At 38.0% G+C, this 17,435-nt stretch overlaps 1 protein-coding gene across 2 annotated transcripts in view; it reads left to right on the forward strand.

Moving 5' to 3' along the window:
• FRS2 (fibroblast growth factor receptor substrate 2) overlaps positions 1 to 17,435 on the forward strand; it is a 54,368-nt gene that overhangs the window by 20,773 nt on the left and 16,160 nt on the right. Inside the window, exon 2 of one of the 2 annotated variants that reach the window (XM_074870556.1) lies at positions 5,881 to 5,944. The exons of the other annotated variant lie outside the window; for it this stretch is intronic. The gene's annotated coding sequence lies outside the window, so the exon portion shown is untranslated. The remainder of the gene's footprint in view (positions 1 to 5,880; positions 5,945 to 17,435) is intronic. 2 annotated transcript variants of the gene reach the window in all.

Here is a 17,435-nt window from a genome sequence, read left to right on the forward strand (position 1 = left end):
TCATATAAAATTGTTACCTCTGAACTGTGTGCTTCTGGAAAACTTCCTCTTATACAGTACAGCGAGTTTTTTTTTCTTTTCTTTATTGAATAGGTGAAACTCATTATCAAAGATACTAGATTATGTTAATGAAACCTTAAAGTTTACACTTCAGACTTTGGAGCTTTGTTACATAGCAAACATTTTTTTTTTCTATCCAAAGATGCACATACTTTCAAACTGTGTGTGTTCATTGGTGTTATTTCCACTGTTCCATGTTTTCAGATACTCAGTAATCACTTCTGTAATTTATGTCAGTCTTGTATGTAATGTAGTGGTGTGCTAAAATGTAGTCCTTGGCAGGAGTATATTTCTTCTAAAACTACTTTTGAAAATATTTAAATATTGGAGGAGTTGGTTTTTGTTGGGTTGTTTTTTTTAATGCCAACATTTATTCTTAGTCATAAATTGCTTTAAGGCTAGAATGGAGGAACTTAGTCTGACTCTTATGTTCTGATAAGATACTCCATCTCACCCCTTTACTCTTGAATTGAAAGCAGCTACATTTCTACCTAAATAATGTATTCCAAAAAGTTTTCCGACCTTGATTTCGAAGCTATTCAAGACATCAAAGCTCCACCAGTTTTCTTGTCAGCTTATTGCAGACATTAATTACCATGTATTTATTATATGTTTAATTATTTGGTGGGTTTTGTACTTAATGGTTTTTAAAAACATTTTTTTTAAATTCTCAAAGGTTCTGTCAAGTTACCTCATCTTGAAGTGTAAACTTTCTTTTTTCCATTTGATGAATGATTTTTGGATGTAAATATTTATTAAACTGTAACTTCTAAACCTAGAAGTCTTATCTTAATCCATTTGTAATGAACTTACTTGCTTAGGGTAGAACAGCTCGGGAATCTGGCAATGTCCCACATCTCTTGAACACAAGAGAGCACCTCAAAAATCATTACTGGGTTTCTTCACAGAATTAAACACCCTACAGAGGTCTTGGGTGACAGGGTGTTCAGCTAATAAAATACATATGAAATAACTCCTCAGAAATTAATTTTAAATTGCTGTATTTCATTATCATAACTAGTGAAACAAATTCTCTCTGTGGACAGTGATGGTTCAGTTTAGCTGGTTTAGACTTTTTATATATCATTTCCTGGCCTTTCCTGAGCAGCTGAAATGTGTTGTAGGGAGTGAGAAGATCATTTCCAGGAGTTTGAATATTAACAATGGTAATAAGCAATTTCCCTTAAAGAAATAATTTGATGAAAAGTATAGGTCACTGCAGAAATGCCAATAAGCTGGAGTAGAGGAACATAACAGGGGAAGTCAGTACTTTATATAGATATTTTACTGCTTTGAGTTTTCACCTAGAGAATAAATCTAGAAGGGACTTAGTAAGTCAACTTAAATATCTGTTGAAATTGATTTTCAACTTGTATTCATTCATCTGTACTTGAAGTCTAGTTTAAGATGTTGAATCTTGTAAATTTACACTAAATGTAAAATACAAATCTAGGTCTTAGAATTGAGTGAATTAGAATAGATTTTTGTTCTCTTTCCATTCTTGTCTAAGTGCATGCCAGCAAGCTTTATGGGCTTGTTATTTAAATAGAGTTTATGCCAAAACATATTACATCCCATGTTTTTAGACAAATTATGCTGTTTTGCTGGAGACCACTGAGTTTTCACCCACAAAATGCTGTAGTTGTAGAATCTGTGAACAATTGGTTTTTGTATCACCTTTGGGCAGACTGCTAGTACCCTGAAGCAACAAATTGGCTGCTTAAACTATGTAACTAAAGTTAACCTCTCCTCTTCCAGAGAATTGTTGGATTGGGGTGGTAACCCATTTTGCTTGTTGCACCTGCTTTAAAATTAAGCTGCAAGTCCTGTGGGTGGGTCAGAATTGTAACTTTTTTAATGTTTCTGTTAAAAAACAAAAAACAAAAAAAACACCCAAACAAACAAACAAACAAAAGACCAAAAAAACCCCACCTGTCTAAATCTGAATTCTTCTGTGTTCTGTCATTTCTTTCAGGTTTTATGTGAATTTTCATTGATAATAAGGTGTGATTGATTATTTAACTGCAGCACAGAATAGAGTAACTACAAAGGTGTATTAGTGGGCATAGTTTCAAAGAGCATTTTGTTTTGTGGTGTTGTTGGTATAAACACTGCCACCCCCTTGTTTGTGTTTGGGTGTTCATGTGGTGAACTTGATCAGGAAGCTTGTCCAAATTAAAAAATAGCTGAGCAAGGAAAATAATGATTACTTTTAACCCAGATCAGTTGTGAGTGACATATTGATGTTTCGAAGTGATGGGTAACTGAAGAAATATTTCTAGAAAATCTGAGATAGCTAAAATTCAGGTGAGTATGGGGTTTTCTTATTAGTTTTTTGTTTGTATTCTTTTTCTCAGTAGCAGTAAATGATATTTTGCATACATTTAGGTGGAGATGTACGTAGTAGCTTGCGGAAGAACACAAGTCAATTTATCTCTGGTCAAGTTGTGCTAATGAAGCTGTGATCTGGGTTATGGATTGAAGTCCCAGCCTAGCTAAGCATACAGCTAACTGTATTCCTGCACCCCCCTGCACATTCCTGCCTTCTCTTGGTTGTGCCAATTCTGTCACTAGGCTAGCAGGGAGGCAGCTCAGGAAGCTAAACTGGCTGAAACATAACCTTCCAAAAGTATAATTTCTGCTGGCCTTGCTCCATGAAGCAGCTCACCATGGGGACTGATGAGAGCCAGAGCTCACCTGTGGCCAGGAGCAGCAGAAGAGCCCATGCTGTACCTCTGCCTTGTGTTGTTGTGTAGCCTCGGGACAGCAAGAGTGTGCGTGACCTCCTGAAAGGTGGCTGCATGTATTTCTAAGAAGCTCTGCTGTCCTGCTCCTGCTCTCTGCGCCATGTCCCTGTCCCTCCACACTACTGCTGCATTACCCCTGCCTGGTTTCGGCAATCACCTCTCCCCTCTGCTCCCTTGGCACCCTTGCAGTCCTCCATCACCTCCTGCAAAATGCTGCTCGAACTGAAGGGGAGAGGAGGAGGGATGGGAAGGTAAATGAGCCTTGAGCTTGTGGACTTCAGTTTGAGGAATGCTGGTTTAGGAGATGTGGTGGCTGTCGTATGAATAGGGACCCTTCATAAAGGAGACAACTTGTCTGCCTTAGCCAATAAAGCAGTTAACGTCAAGAATACTTCAGAATTGGCAACTCCCGTGGAGGTCTGCAGGGTTTTCAGAGCATCAGTAGTACATTTATTTTGGTCTTGTTTGCAAGGCCTTTTTGAAGTTTAATAATAAAAAATGTAACAGAAGAGCTACTGTTTGTACCTTTTAAGCTAATGTACTTTACCAAGTGGTACCACTTCAATATCCGTTAAATAGCACAGCTGGCACAGAATAACACGAATGTGATCTGTTTGGGTAGTGTTATTGATGAAGAGAGTATAATATGAAGAATTAATGTAGTGTACCCTAGGAGCACACATGTTGATTGGTGTGTCCCCCCACCTTCAACGTATGTGTTTTCCAGTGTGGAAGTTCATCAGAAAAAAAATAATTTTGTAGCTGTGGAGAGTAAATTTTGGAGGCTTTAGTCCCAAATAAAGACAAGACCTTGTTGTGGAATTCGTATCATTTTCAAAGGGTGCTATGGGTGCTGCTTTGACGTAGTCATGGCTTGTAATAGTAATAAAGACTTGGCATCTTCAGCAGTCTCTAGAATTAATTCTTTATGAGAGAAAATGGGCATTCAATATAGCCATCAGATGCTAGCAAAATGGATGGGCAAGGACAAGCTTGTCCATGCTAGCTATAAACCAAATCAGCTTGTTTTCAATCTGCAAGAGTGTTTGAAGTTTTAGTGTGGTATTTTAAACTACATCACATCATTCTTAATATCTAGAAGCTGCAGAAGTTTACAGCACAAAAGATTCACTCACAAAATAATAGAGAAACATAAAGTCAGTGTGAAGTCATGTGTCGAGATTACCACTGAATGCAGTTGGTAGAGAAACAAAATACCTATATGAAGGCTTTGCGGGCTACAGTATTTCACGTAACATTTGACACTATACAGTACTCGGAATTCCCCATAGCCAAGGAGGGGTGGAGGTATGTGAGGTTTGTTTGAGGCTGAAAATTAAGGCTACTGTCCCAGCACCAGGAAAATTCAGTGCACTCTCATTTAGGGTTTGGTTTGTTGTTTTGTTCTGTTTTGTTTTTTTAGCTGAGTTGTGTCACTCTTTTGCTCATTCAGAGAGAATTATAGCTGAGTCTTTATATGTACTTATGAATCCCAACCTTGGATATGATTGCTGTGTGAGAGCATGTGCTGCGCATATTCAGGCATCATAGTTGTTGATTAGAAAACATGCATGTGTTATCAGGACAAGAGTTCAGAACAGTTATTTTTTTATCCTTAAAGATTATCTGCCGCTTGAGATAACAGGTGATAATTTCAGTACAATAAGGTGAATATGACTTTTCTGTGTCATATAAATGTTATGTGACACACAAAATCGACAGTTTAATCCTGAAAACGTTCCACAGAAATTATTTTCTGAAGGACACCTAGTCAAACTTGTTAATGGCAGGAATCTTATGGAAGGACTTTTTAAAATAAAAATATATATGACTTCTTTGGTGAGGAAAGCTTCATTTTATTGTAAACTTCTTCAAAATTAATACCTTCACTGTACAAGCAGTCTTTCAAACTACAAATTTGGGACAGTAAAATGCCTGAAGAAGAGGCTTCAGTAATGTCTTGGGAAGAGTTAAGTCTTACAAAAAGAAGAATAAAACCAGATATTTTTTTTCATTTTTCACTATCTCAAATCATCTCACCCCAGACCATACTCTTCCAGGTAATAACGATATAGTTGGTATAAAAACTTAGAAAGGTGTGCCAGGAAAAAAATAATTCTGTAAATAGTAGCAAATCTTGAGGTCCACAACTGATGGTATTGAGGAATTTTAAAATGTGGCTGAGTTTGCAAGCCATATGTGCATTCTCACGTTACAATCTATTATTTTGAAAAATAAAAGACAGCAAATGGTTACTCAAGCTAATTTTATAATGAAACTAGTGGTTCTGTGACAATTATTTTACAATACTAATTAGAGGTAAAATTAGTTTATCTCTGTAGAATGGTATAACAAAATCCAGTGCAAGATCCTCCAGTAGGGCAAGGTGGTCTTTGTTTCTCTGATCTCTAAGTTACTTGACGCTCATTGTATGACAGATTTCATTTGCGTTCTTGTGTCCACTTGCTCAACAAGCAGCAGGACTTGTGCCCCAGTGTTTGAGCCAGGATCCCTTGTGAGTGACATAGGACAAGAAAAAAGCTATCAAATCCTCATGGCATCTCTAGGTTCCTTATTGGCTAGTGATGCCAAACTGATTTTTGGATGATCTTTTATATCTTTTAACCGTTACCAGGTGTTGTGGTGTTGTTTCAATCTTCAGCCTCCATAAATCTTAGGAGGGGCAGCTGTTCATTGTCTGGTTTGTGTTTTGTTTGTTTTGTTTGTTTTTTAAATATATGTTTTAAATATGTGACAACAGTCTGTTTTGAGGATGCACTAACAGGAAAAGGAGCATTGTATGCAGTGTGATGTAAACTCAGTGCTCTTCTCCTTGTATTGGGCTGCAGGCTCTTCCACTGGCAAGTGATCTGTGCTGTGGTCTGATCAGAGAACAGGCCTTACTGCTGGGAGCGCTGTGCTGGGAACGGCGCTCTTCCTTATCAGGACAAGCTAAGCTTTAACCTTTGTTCTGCTATGTGTTCTGGTGTGTAGACACTGACACACACGTACACACACACAAACACCCATGTTTCCATTCATGTTGAATGTCCTTATCTTATTACTTTTACAGATCTTTACAATATTAGGAAGAGATTTATACAAAGAGGACAATTCATTATGGGTTCTGTAGAAAGGTATGTTTATTCTTTGCTAAAAGAAAATGCTGCGTGATGTTAACATTGGACAGTTGTCTAATGTGGTATACTAGTCATCCAAGAGAATAAAGCCTTGTAGGGCTCTGTATTGAGAGATCTAGGTCGCTACAGGAATTTCTGTAGTGTTTCAGTAGTGTTCAAGAAGGAAACACTTTATAAGACCCAAAAAGGAGCTTTTTTTAAAAAATGGAAATATAATACAAGGAAACAGACCTTTTAGCTGTGTTAGTTCTAAAGGACTAAGAATAAAGATTTTTCATTTAATGGAACTTTGCTCTCCACTGTACAGGTAGATCAAACTACAGTTTTTGGTAACTTCCACCTCAAATAGGAAAATACTTTTTAGGGCGTGGATCAGCTAGACTAATGGGGAGTGTGTTAAATCACTAACAAAGGAGTAATCAAAACTAAAGATGATGTAGTTACTTAATTGCATAGAAGCTGACTGTATGAGATCCAGCATTGAAAAGAAGAAAATTATTGCTTGGATGCACAAATATGATTGTACCTGGGTTTTACTTAAATCTGCTGGACAGATCCTGATAATCAGAATTTTAATCAGTTGGTGTAGCCCAAAGCACGGACAGGCATCTACACAGTCAGGTTACAATGGTTTAACAAATCAGCCACATTAAATGTGCTTATGTTCTTTCATTGCAAATGCAAAGATAAAAATTATAACCTAAACCTGCTTTTTGGTAGATGCAGTTCAGTGGTGACAAAAGGTACCCTAAGATCTTACTTCCCATCAGCTACCAGTGAAGAGTCTACATAGATTTGATTTAGAGGAATAACTGGCTATTGTTAATCTTTCCCTTTTAAATAATGAATTGGGGTCACAGGGGATGTAAAGTTAAATGATTATTAGACTTTCTCTTTAAAGTGGAAAGAAAAAATGTACAAGAAACACATGAGGGGGCATGTAAACCGAACTAAGAAAATCAGGAGTCTTTCAAATGTGATGAAAAGAGTTCTGTGCAGTAAAGGGAGAAATGGTAAAATACAGAGGAGGAACTATTTTTAAAAGAACCCAGGTTTAATGATGTCTTGGGAGGATGGGATTGTCAGTTTTCCAAGAAACAAAAATCATGTATAAAAGCTAGATGTTCAGGTAAGGCCAGGTTCCTTGTATCCAAGTGCTAAGAACTTGCTTATAGTGAAAGAAAAACCAATGGATATGAGAAGGGCACATACTGAAAATACATACTGAAACTGTATTTACTTATTTCTTTCTTTTTATAAAACACAGTGATGTGGTGTTAGTTTTGATATCATCTTACTGAATCTGCTTAACATTTTGGTAACAAAGACCTTGCAGGTTTTTGGTTTTGACCCTGACTGGATGCCAGATGCCCACCAAAGCTGTTTTAACAGTCCCCTTCCTCAGCTGGGCAGGGGAGAGAATATATAACAAAAGGCTTGTGGGTTGAGATAAGGACAGGGAGAGATCACTCACCAATTACTGTCACGGGCAAACCAGACTCGACTTGGGGAAATTAGTTTAATTTATCACCAATCAAATCAGAGTAGGATAGTGAGGAATAAAACTAAATCTTAAAACACCCCCTCCACCCCCCCTTCCTGGGCTCAACTTTACTCCTGATTTCTCTACCTCCTCCCTGCCAGTGACACAGGGGGATAGGAAATTGGGGTTGTTGCGGTCAGTTCATCAGCTGTTGTCTCTGCTGTTCCTTCCTCCTCAGGGGGAGGACTCCTTGAGCTCTTCCCTGCTCCAGTGTAGGGTCCCTCCCACAGGAGACAGTTCTCCACAAACTTCTCCAGTGTGAGTGCTTTCCATGGGCTGCAGTTATTCATGAACTGCTCCAGCGTGGGTCCCTCCCACAGGGTGCAGTCCTTCAGGCACAGACTGCTCCAGCGTGGGTCCCCCACAGGGTCACAAGTCCTGCCAGCAAACCTGCTCCAATGTGGGCTCCTCTCTCCACAGGGCCACAGGTCCTGCCAGGAGCCTGCTCCAGCACAGGCTTCCCACGGGGTCACAGCCTCCTTCAGGCATCCACCTGCTCCAGCCTGGGGTCCTCCACAGGCTGCAGGTGGATCTCTGCTCCACTGTGGACCTCCGTGGGTTGCAGGGGCACAGCCTGTCCCACCATGGTCTGCACGGGAATCTCTGCTCTGGCACCTGGAGTACCTCCTTCCCATCCTTCTTCACTGACCTTGGTGTTTGCAGAGTTACTTCTCTCACATAGTCTCACTCCTCTCTCCCAGCTGCAATTGCTGCTGTGCAGCAACTTTTCCCCCTTCTTAAATACATTATCCCAGAGGTGCTACCCCCATCGCTGATGGGCTCAGCCTTGGCCGGTGGCAGGTCCCTCTTGGAGCTGGCTGGCATTGGCTCTGTTAGACATAAAGGAAGCTTCTAGCACTTTCTTGAAGAAGTCACCTCTGTAGCCCCCCTCGCTACCTAAACCTTGCCACGCAAACCCAGTACAGCTTTTCAGTGTTGTTTCTATTGATGTATTAGAAGACCATGTGCAAAACATGTCAAACACATGAAAGCAAAATTTAGCCTTTCCTGAAACATTTGAATGAACACTATTTCAGAGATTAAAATATTACAAAATGTAAACTCAATGCCATTTACTTAATTACAAAATTTGGCACTTTGCTGGCTTTGAAGACTTGGCAAGAACTGTGGGCCTCAAGTTTTAGGAGGCATTTGTGGTTAAATATTGGAGAGCTGACTCACTATTTAAACAGTTTCAAGCCAGACATCCTTTTCAAGAATGAAGCTAGATTCTCTCTTCCTCTTAGGCCCCATTACTTAATTGTTGTAGCATTCTACTTTATTTTCTCATCTCCTTGCTTTTCTCCTTGATCCTATATCCAGAAAGCGTTTCCGTAGCAGTGATGCTTAAAACTTCGGTCCTGTTTCTGCTGTTTTCTTGTTGTGTAAAAATGATGCTTTTTGTATATGCTGCTTCTCAGAGGATTTTTTTAAAGACATTCAGAATTTCCAAGAATAAAATAATTTAGTAGTGCTTGTTTAACCTAATGTTGCAGTTTGGAGTTTGATGTTCGGCTGTTTCTTTTAAAAGGATGTAGTTAATCTGGCAGACATTCACAGAAAACAGTATGGTGGTGTGGATCTGGAGAAATTGTTTTAGTAAGAAACTGAAAAATATTTGCATGTGTGTAAGTTGTTTTAAAAATGATACCAAGTAAAATATAAGTCTTGTTTCTCTGAAAGTTTTGAGTAAGAGGATCGTTTTTTTGGAGAGCGATTAAAGAATAGAACAAGGAACGTTGTCCCACATGCTCAGACGGATTTTTGGGGATGGTGGAGCAAACAGCTTGTGTGCTCCTGTTCAAGATGCTTGTTCGTTAAAGACCTAGAGTTTTCAAAATGTGCTGAGGTGAAGATTTGAAACTCTGTTTAATGTTGTGTATCTATGGATGCACCTATTGAATAGAACAGTTGTATCAACCTAGTACCTGGATGAAATGTGTGATTACCTTTTATATCTCATTGGGATAGGCCAAAATATGGGGTGCCATACTGCAGGATAAGGGAACGTGGGTCTTCAAATGTCATGCTAGAGCAAAGTGGAGAGGTGTAGGATCAGTGTAACATAAATCAGTCTTAAATGTCATGAAGTATTTAAGTGTTAGCACAACTGTTGCCTGCTGCAGTTCTCTCTATCTCAGCTGTTTGAGTTGGTCTTTAATCTTCAGTTCTACTGTAATTGTGGTGAATATAAGAGCTTTTCTGTCAGAATGAGCATGTTTTTTTAAGGAATTACTGATGAGCAGTGTTCCAACAAATGTTTAACTAACCTAATTTTGAGCATTTTGCTAGAATGATCACTCTTAAGAACTGTAGAGAATTAATTTAATGCTGTTTCAAAATTTGCATGATGACTCTTCAAGATCAGTTGGCAGTCCTGAATTTAAACAAACCAACAAGGCTCCTAATTTGCTTTTCTTTATGGTTTTGTTTCTCTTCTTTAAATGGTATTGGGTATTTTTATATAGCACGAAGGTGGGGTGGGTGAGGGGGAGGAAGTAAAAAGGTGCTGATCACTTTGAATCCAAATATACTGAAACATATACAGCAAAACAGATTGAGTCGTGAGGATCTGGGTGTTAAAAAGGAGGAGTAGGAAAAGAAAAGAAAAGAAAGCCACCTGTGAGTCTCAGGAGCAGGCGGTTGGCAGCGGCAGGAGGTGCTGGTGGAGGAGTGCTGCTGAGAGGGCGAGTTCCCAGTACAATCCTGCATCAGCCTCCTCGCCGCCTGTTCAAAGAGGACTCTGAGGGCGGCGTGCCGAAATGGCAAGCTTGTGTGCTGAAGCTTGTGTGTGGTTACAATAATTTTGTTTTCATAGGAGCCAGAAGGCTTTACAATTTAGCTTGGGTTATGCCAGTTTTGGTTTTTGTTTTTGGTTTTTTCCTTTGGAAAGGGCTAAAGAGAGAAGAGGAGCATACGTTTATTACTGTATTTTAATCATAAGTCTGACAGCATGCTCATTTAATAAAAATGTTGAGGTAAAACTCCACCTGTTAGCATAAGCAAAGTTATAAACTAGATTCTGAAACTTCACCTCTACCATTCATAGTTTGTTTTCCATAATTGCAGCCAGCGGCACCAAACTCTTTCTCAGCATGTTTAGTCTCTTCTTGGATCTCCTTCATTGTCGTTTTTAACTCTGTTATGGTTTGTTAGCGCTGCTGCTTTTTCATCCTTCTAATACTTAGGCACCTTCAATATTAATTTTCTTAATAATTGTTCCCAAGTGGATGAAGGGCAAGGGTTATATCTGACCTTAGTTCAGCTTGCTTTACTGTTAAGATGCTTTCTCCCCAAAATGCATTTACTATTTGGGGGAGAATTGTTGTTATGTCATTGTTTGTCAGACTGTACAAGGCAAAGGCCTTTCAGGACACCTGAAAGAAGAGAAGTTGATTTGAAGGATGACAGCATGCATGGGCAGGCAAGGAGAGCGTTTCATGCCCTTTTTGCTGTATTTCACAGGGGTTTCTTCCTGTTCTGCTGAACACTTTAAACTGCTGTGTTTCCATGGGAGAACATTCCAGCTCTGGCACCTCTTAACGTCTGTTCTGTCTCCAAACATTAAAGCAAATTACTCAGTCTTTGCTGATGTACAGAAATCCTTAATTTTTTTTCCAAATAATTATAAAGCGAAGAAGGCCTTTTTGTGACCATTGGGGGAATAAGGCTCTTGGAGCTGACCACACTCAGTAATTACTAGTTCAGGGCAAATGCTTTATTTTGGTGCTACATCTCTTATGTGCATGTGCGGTCTGGTACGCGGGAGTCCCGTGTTCCAGAAACCTTAAGTTTTGTTTTCCAATTGCAAGAACTTGGCTTCGCGGTGGTGAAGATATGCTAGCCAAAATAAATAGAAGGTCCAAGTATGGGCTATTTTAAGTCCTAAGTAGGATACCAGGATTCTTAAATCATATAGAATTTGCCACCATGGATTACATCACGACACTGAAGGCACAGGATTTGCCACATCAGATAAATTGGTTATCCATTTAATCTCTTGTATTAGCCAGTTATGAGATGAGCAGTATTCGGCTACCAGCAAAACTCATAGGACTGATTGGAGTACCATTTCAGCCTTCTTCACCTATCTTCTGGAAGGAATAAAATGGCAACAAAACAATCATTATTTTACTCAGTAACATTTCTCCTATGTGGTAAGTTGGTTCCTCTGTTTATTAGTCTGTTTGCTGTCTCAAATGCCTGTAGGACTTCCGCTTTCATCCAAAACTTGTTTTATGTGAAAAAATTAAAGCTGCTTTGCTGTAGTGACAACTCTGATTAATGAGCAGAGGATGTAATAAGTTACTTAGAAATTGTCTGTGTATAATCTGAAATGCTCAGATTTATACTCTCAGTTTGTACTTAATCTCTGAGGTAACAGTATCCAGGTGAAATTATTCCATGCTGTAGAATAACCATTAGCATCAACAGTGCTCAAAAACTCTGAGCTGAGAAAATTATCATAATGTATCCGTAGGGATTTGGCTGTACTTCAAGTATTCTTCAAGTGTGCTTTCTTCAAGTATTTCCAATTGTGAGAGTTTAAAAGAGGAGAAAGATGTACTGGAATGAGCTTCAGGGAGGGGCAGGTTCTGTGCTGTGTGGCTCATCATAAGGCAAACAGAAAACAAATTGAGTGGAGTTACTTGATTCCTTCGAAAGCTAGCATGTAAGCTTCAGGTTCTGTCATAAGAAGATTTCAGGCTGGTAAAGGTAATGCAAATTTTTCATTCTTTGGGGTGAATTTTTAAATAAAGGATTTAATCTACAACTCATGCAGTACCTCTTAAAGCGTATTTTCCCTTTGACATGTTATGTCCTTAGTATTCTTCATGAAGGATCTGGAAAAATAGGCTGCTTTATAAATTGCATCTCATCCTTGCTGCTTATATTTTTGCAGGGTGAAAATTCACTGTTGAATCTAAATACACCAGTTATAATCAAATATCAAGCAATATTTAACATGGTATGCAAGGGTGGAAATGATGAAACATGAAGGATGTCAAATCTGAAATAAATCTATTTATATTTAGTATCATTCTGTAAAAAGTTTATAAGGAAAAATAGGTCCTTAAGGGAAAAATGAGGGACAGGGAGGGAGATAAAAAGTAAGTTGCAGAGTGGTTTGTATCTATAAATGTTTGACAGTGATTTTGTTTCCATATACCGAAAGCCATAAAAAAGATTAAAACTAACATCTGTTTTAAAAGAAATCAGTGTTAAGACACTGTAACTTTCCTGTATGAAGCCACTCATCCAACTGTAATGAAATTAGATTTCTTGTTTTGAATAGGTGACCCCTCTCACCCAGTATTCTGTCACGTGAGATTAGTCTTGCAGCATGTGCTGGGCAGGTGTACTGATGGTCACTGTAATACCCGCTCTAAATTGGGGATGCTTCTGGTCTGAATCCATGTATAAATGTGAACATCCAAACACTGGGGGACCATGAATTTTGAACTTTGAGAGGAAATTATCAGAGTTAGTTTTTCCTATTTCAGTGTGTTCAGTTGCTTAGCAAATTACTTGTGATGCCTACTAGTGTCTAGTTCAGATGCAATTTAGAAAACTGAAATTTGGACTGTTTCTTGCACACTAAATGGAAGGAGGTCAGTCTCTCTGGGGCAAAGGCATTAATTGACAGCGTTCAGGTTAGTGACCTAAAATACAGGATGAATCTGGCGTTATACTTAAAAACCTTTCTTTCATGCTCCTTGGGTTTTCCTTTGCACCTTTCCACGCAAAATAAAGAATTTACTTTTTTTTTTTTTTAACTCCAGATGATGTAGGAAAAAAAAAAAGGTCTGCAAGAAGCAAAATCTAGAAATGTGATGGGTCTGTTCCTGCACAAAGTATTTTAAGTGTTAGCAATCTTAAGTAATAGTTTTGAGGAGAATAATGTTTTGTTTTAAGGAGTTTTATAAGAGGTGACAACATTCATATGCTTGGAGGAAGGGCGGGGGTGAGTTTTACTTAATACAGAGCAATTTGTGCATATTTTTATGTAGATATAAAAAATTTGCCACTGGCATCACTTCTGATAATTCCTGAACTCCAAAGTATCAGGAGAAAGAGCCCTTTCTGAGTTTGGGATGATCCTTTGTGGAGAGCTAATTCTACTTTTCAGGTGCAATGACAACGGACTTCATATCTCTTAGTGGAGACTTTGTAGGCTTTCGGGAAGAAAAATCATTTTGTTGTCTCCCACTTGCTTCTGTAGTTTGAGTCTACATCCTCTTACTTGAGAGGAAGCTAGGGGGGCACACCCTCAAGCTCTCCCATTTCAAATGGGCTCACACAGTGGGCGTCAAGGAAAAAAAACCTGCTCACAGCTTGTCTGTGATGCAGTTCATGCAGGGAGATTCAATTATGTCACAGGAAAACGTGACTCTGATCTCACATATGGTTTAGGTCCACAACAAGGCAATTGTAAAGGCTTCAGGAAAGCTTCTCAAGGGCCTTCAGATTTTCCTAGGTCTGGATCCTACTGCTGTTACGGCCGTCATACAGAAAGAAAACATTTGGCTCTTCATCAGATGCGTTCCACTTTACACAGGTTATTTTGTCTGCAAGGTCACAGTTTCTGTGAAAGATACCATTTTTGTAGGTCTTCCAGTAAACTTGAAGTGTGGTCTATTGCCAGTTGTTCTTGAGATGGGAATGCTTCATGATGAAAAGTGCCCAGCATTAATGACCCTAGGATGGAAGCTCATGTATAAATTAATGTTTCCTTTGGTTGCAGTTTCTTTTACAAGGCACATGTAAATTGAAACATAGCACAATCTGAATTTGAAATAGCTTGTAGAGTCCATTCTTTTAAAGTTTTAAGAACTCAGGAAGAAAATGTGCTAGCCACTTTTAAATTTTCTTATTCCCACAAACATTGGTTTCAGCAGAAAATATTTTTTTAAGTAACTGTTGTCTTTTTATACATGTATCTCATATTCCCAAAAAACTTTTAATTTTTAAAGGCTAAAGAGAACCCAAAATGTGAAGGAAAAAAGATGAATCTCCTGCTTTTTCACTATTATGATCAGGTAGTACTAAATTGAAAAGAGTTAGCAAACAAAACTCTGCAGCTAGAACAACAATTTGAAAAAGTGAATTTGAAAGTATTCAAGAACTTGTTTTTTAAAAATAAATAAATGTTTGTCATTCTGTCTGTCCCCTAGGCAATAACTTGAATTTATTTCACAGAAGGCAGCTATGATATTGAAACCTTCCTAGGCTTGGTACCGATGATGACGATTACATTGTCTGTTCCCTCCACTCTCCTCCCAAATACTGGATTTTTCCCTTTCAAAAACTTAAGGATTTCTCCTGAAGCTGTCAAGTACAACAAATTTCCTTTTTTTTTTTTTTTTATTTCACTGATCTGAGCATTAATTATGAAGTTAAGAAAGAAGCAGGTGTTGAAAACATTCATATAATTTTATTGTTATGTATTTTAAGAGCATGTTAAACTTCAAATTGAATATAATTTTTTTTGTTTGTTCTTTGATAGTGAACAGCTATAAGAACCCAGTACTGTAGTTCTGAAATACTCAAGTATTACAGTGTTGGTGCAGCTGAAAAAAAATCTTAAATGGAATTAATTTTTGAGTTTACTGAATTGTAATGGTTAATTTCAGTGTTGCTCTAAAGCATGGCTGGCTAACTTGTTTCAAGCTTAGGTAAACCATGGTTAATGCTTTACAATGGTTATGGAACACATTTTGAGAAACGTATTTTAGGAAGTGGCAGAGTTTAAACTATGAGGATTACATCCTTGCATTGTTATTGAAGACCAAAGAAATGTGAAGTGCCAGGCATTTCAAGTTTTAAAAATAATTAACAGTTCAAAAATATTATTCTACTTACTATGCTAAATAGAATTGTTTAAAGAATTGAATGAAAAAAGTGAAATACTCCTGATTTTGATTTATCCATCTGTTGATGAGTTTGAAATTTTAATATAACTCCAAAACTCGCAGCATTTCTGTTGGTTTGTTTTTTATCTTAACTGCTTTGTTTCCACAGAAACTGATGTTAAATGTAGAGGGTTTGATAATACTTTTTCCCTTTTCAAGCAAATATTTTAAATACGAGTAGGAAATAAAAGTGCAGAGGAGTTCAGTGTTCTAGTGGTTGGGATTATGTCTTTTTTTTTTTAATAGCATAGGCTAAACAAGAACCAGTCTTTGAATGTGGTCAATGCTGACACTTTAAATTTAAAAGTAGATGTAGTCTTCTAAATTGGGTGATTTTGAATGTTATAGGCAAAAATGACAGTGTGTGTGTTTATATCTCTTAGCTGTGATCAAAATATTGTTGAGTGCTTGATAATATGTGAATGAATAGGTTCAAGTGCTTGTCAGCCTGAGTGCTAACAACCTGTACACAGACATCTTTCTCCAGTTACTCCATTGTATTAATTTGGCTTTCTAGATACTAAAATTTCTGAAGGAAGAAAAAGCCCTAGTCATCTCTCCCTTTTTATTTTTTTTTTTAACTACAATTTTGTGGTATAAAACACTTCAGAATTATGATAATGCACTTTAGTTATGTTTTCTGCTCTCTGCTTGTAGGTCTGAGAGCAAGACATAGAGATGATCTAGCACTGTGGCAGCTGTTGGTTTGAAAGGCCACTTTTTCATCTGAAAAGAATATGTGCAAAAGATCGGTTTACAGACAAGGCACATTTGCTTCTTCCTACCTCTTCCGAGGCATGCTGTGGTTTGGGGTTTTTCCTTCACTGATTTTAAAAGGTGTGTGCTAGGAATTAATACGTACAGAAAATATCCCCCAAAGTTAATGTTTGATTCTTCAATCGGAGCATGCAAAACTAAGTTAATGCCAGTTTTTAGATCAGCTTTGCAACTGTGAGCTGACTTTAATGGGGTGACCAGTTATCACCAGTGAAAGGAGTTCAATTGCAGCTTGTCCATATGGCCTTTCTTACACAAGGGGAACGCACACATTGTTCAGACTGTTTGGAGAGATTGCAGAATTGCAAATGTTAGAATTTCTACAAGTTTTTGACTGGGACTTTAAATAAATAAAACTATCTACTGTGTTTACACTGATGCCTTGTCATCTTTGACTTTTGAGAGATTAACATAATTTGCTGTCACTGCTTAGTCTATGAGGAAGAGAGACATGTTTTACTTTACAAAGCCAAGTAATAAATCTTACTGAAGTTATGGCAGTTCCTAACTTTCACTCCTGTTAACAAGGTTTAGATAAGTGTTGGTGCTGGTTTGTCTTGCCTGGGTTTTTTACCTTGCGGTGCAGTAATGCATTAGGGAGAAGCAGAAAATACTCTCCATCCCCTTCCCCCTCCTTGCATGACTGCACCCAACCACCACTGATGCTTCATGAACGGGAAATTACAGCTCCTAAATTTTGACACTGTAGACATAACTGAAAAGATTAACTTTTAGGGTTGTGACTGTGAAAATGTCTACTTCTCCTTGTATGTTTAAGTTTTGGTGAATATTTTGCAATCTGGGAAGATTTAAGAAAATCCCAAACAGAGTAAATGGCCAACTTGTAATTGGAAACAACTGGTTGGAGAATTTTGTTACTGCTTTACATTTAAAAGAAGTTAGGTGCTGTAAATTTGTGTGCTTTCTTTTATCTATTAAAAACTCTGTTTAGATCACTTACGAATCATTCTTAGGTAACTGAAACAGGCTAGTCTGCTTTAGGTAGCCAAACCATGTGAAGGCTTTAAAACTTTGCTAGAAAAATATCAGGGTAAATACCAGTGCAAACACACCTGCATTAGTGTAGCTTGCCTGTGAAAATTTAAAATGTTATTATTTTTCTAATGACTACCTGTAAGATTCCACCAGAGTGGGGGGGTCAGGCTTCTGTTCTCTCTTTCCTGTCTCATGTCCCGAAGATTTTAGCAGGGAATTTGGTAAACTAAGTAAATGCCAGTAATTAGTGAAGGGGCTA

This window comes from Strix uralensis, chromosome 5 (genome assembly GCF_047716275.1).
Source record: "Strix uralensis isolate ZFMK-TIS-50842 chromosome 5, bStrUra1, whole genome shotgun sequence".
Lineage (NCBI taxonomy): Eukaryota > Metazoa > Chordata > Aves > Strigiformes > Strigidae > Strix > Strix uralensis.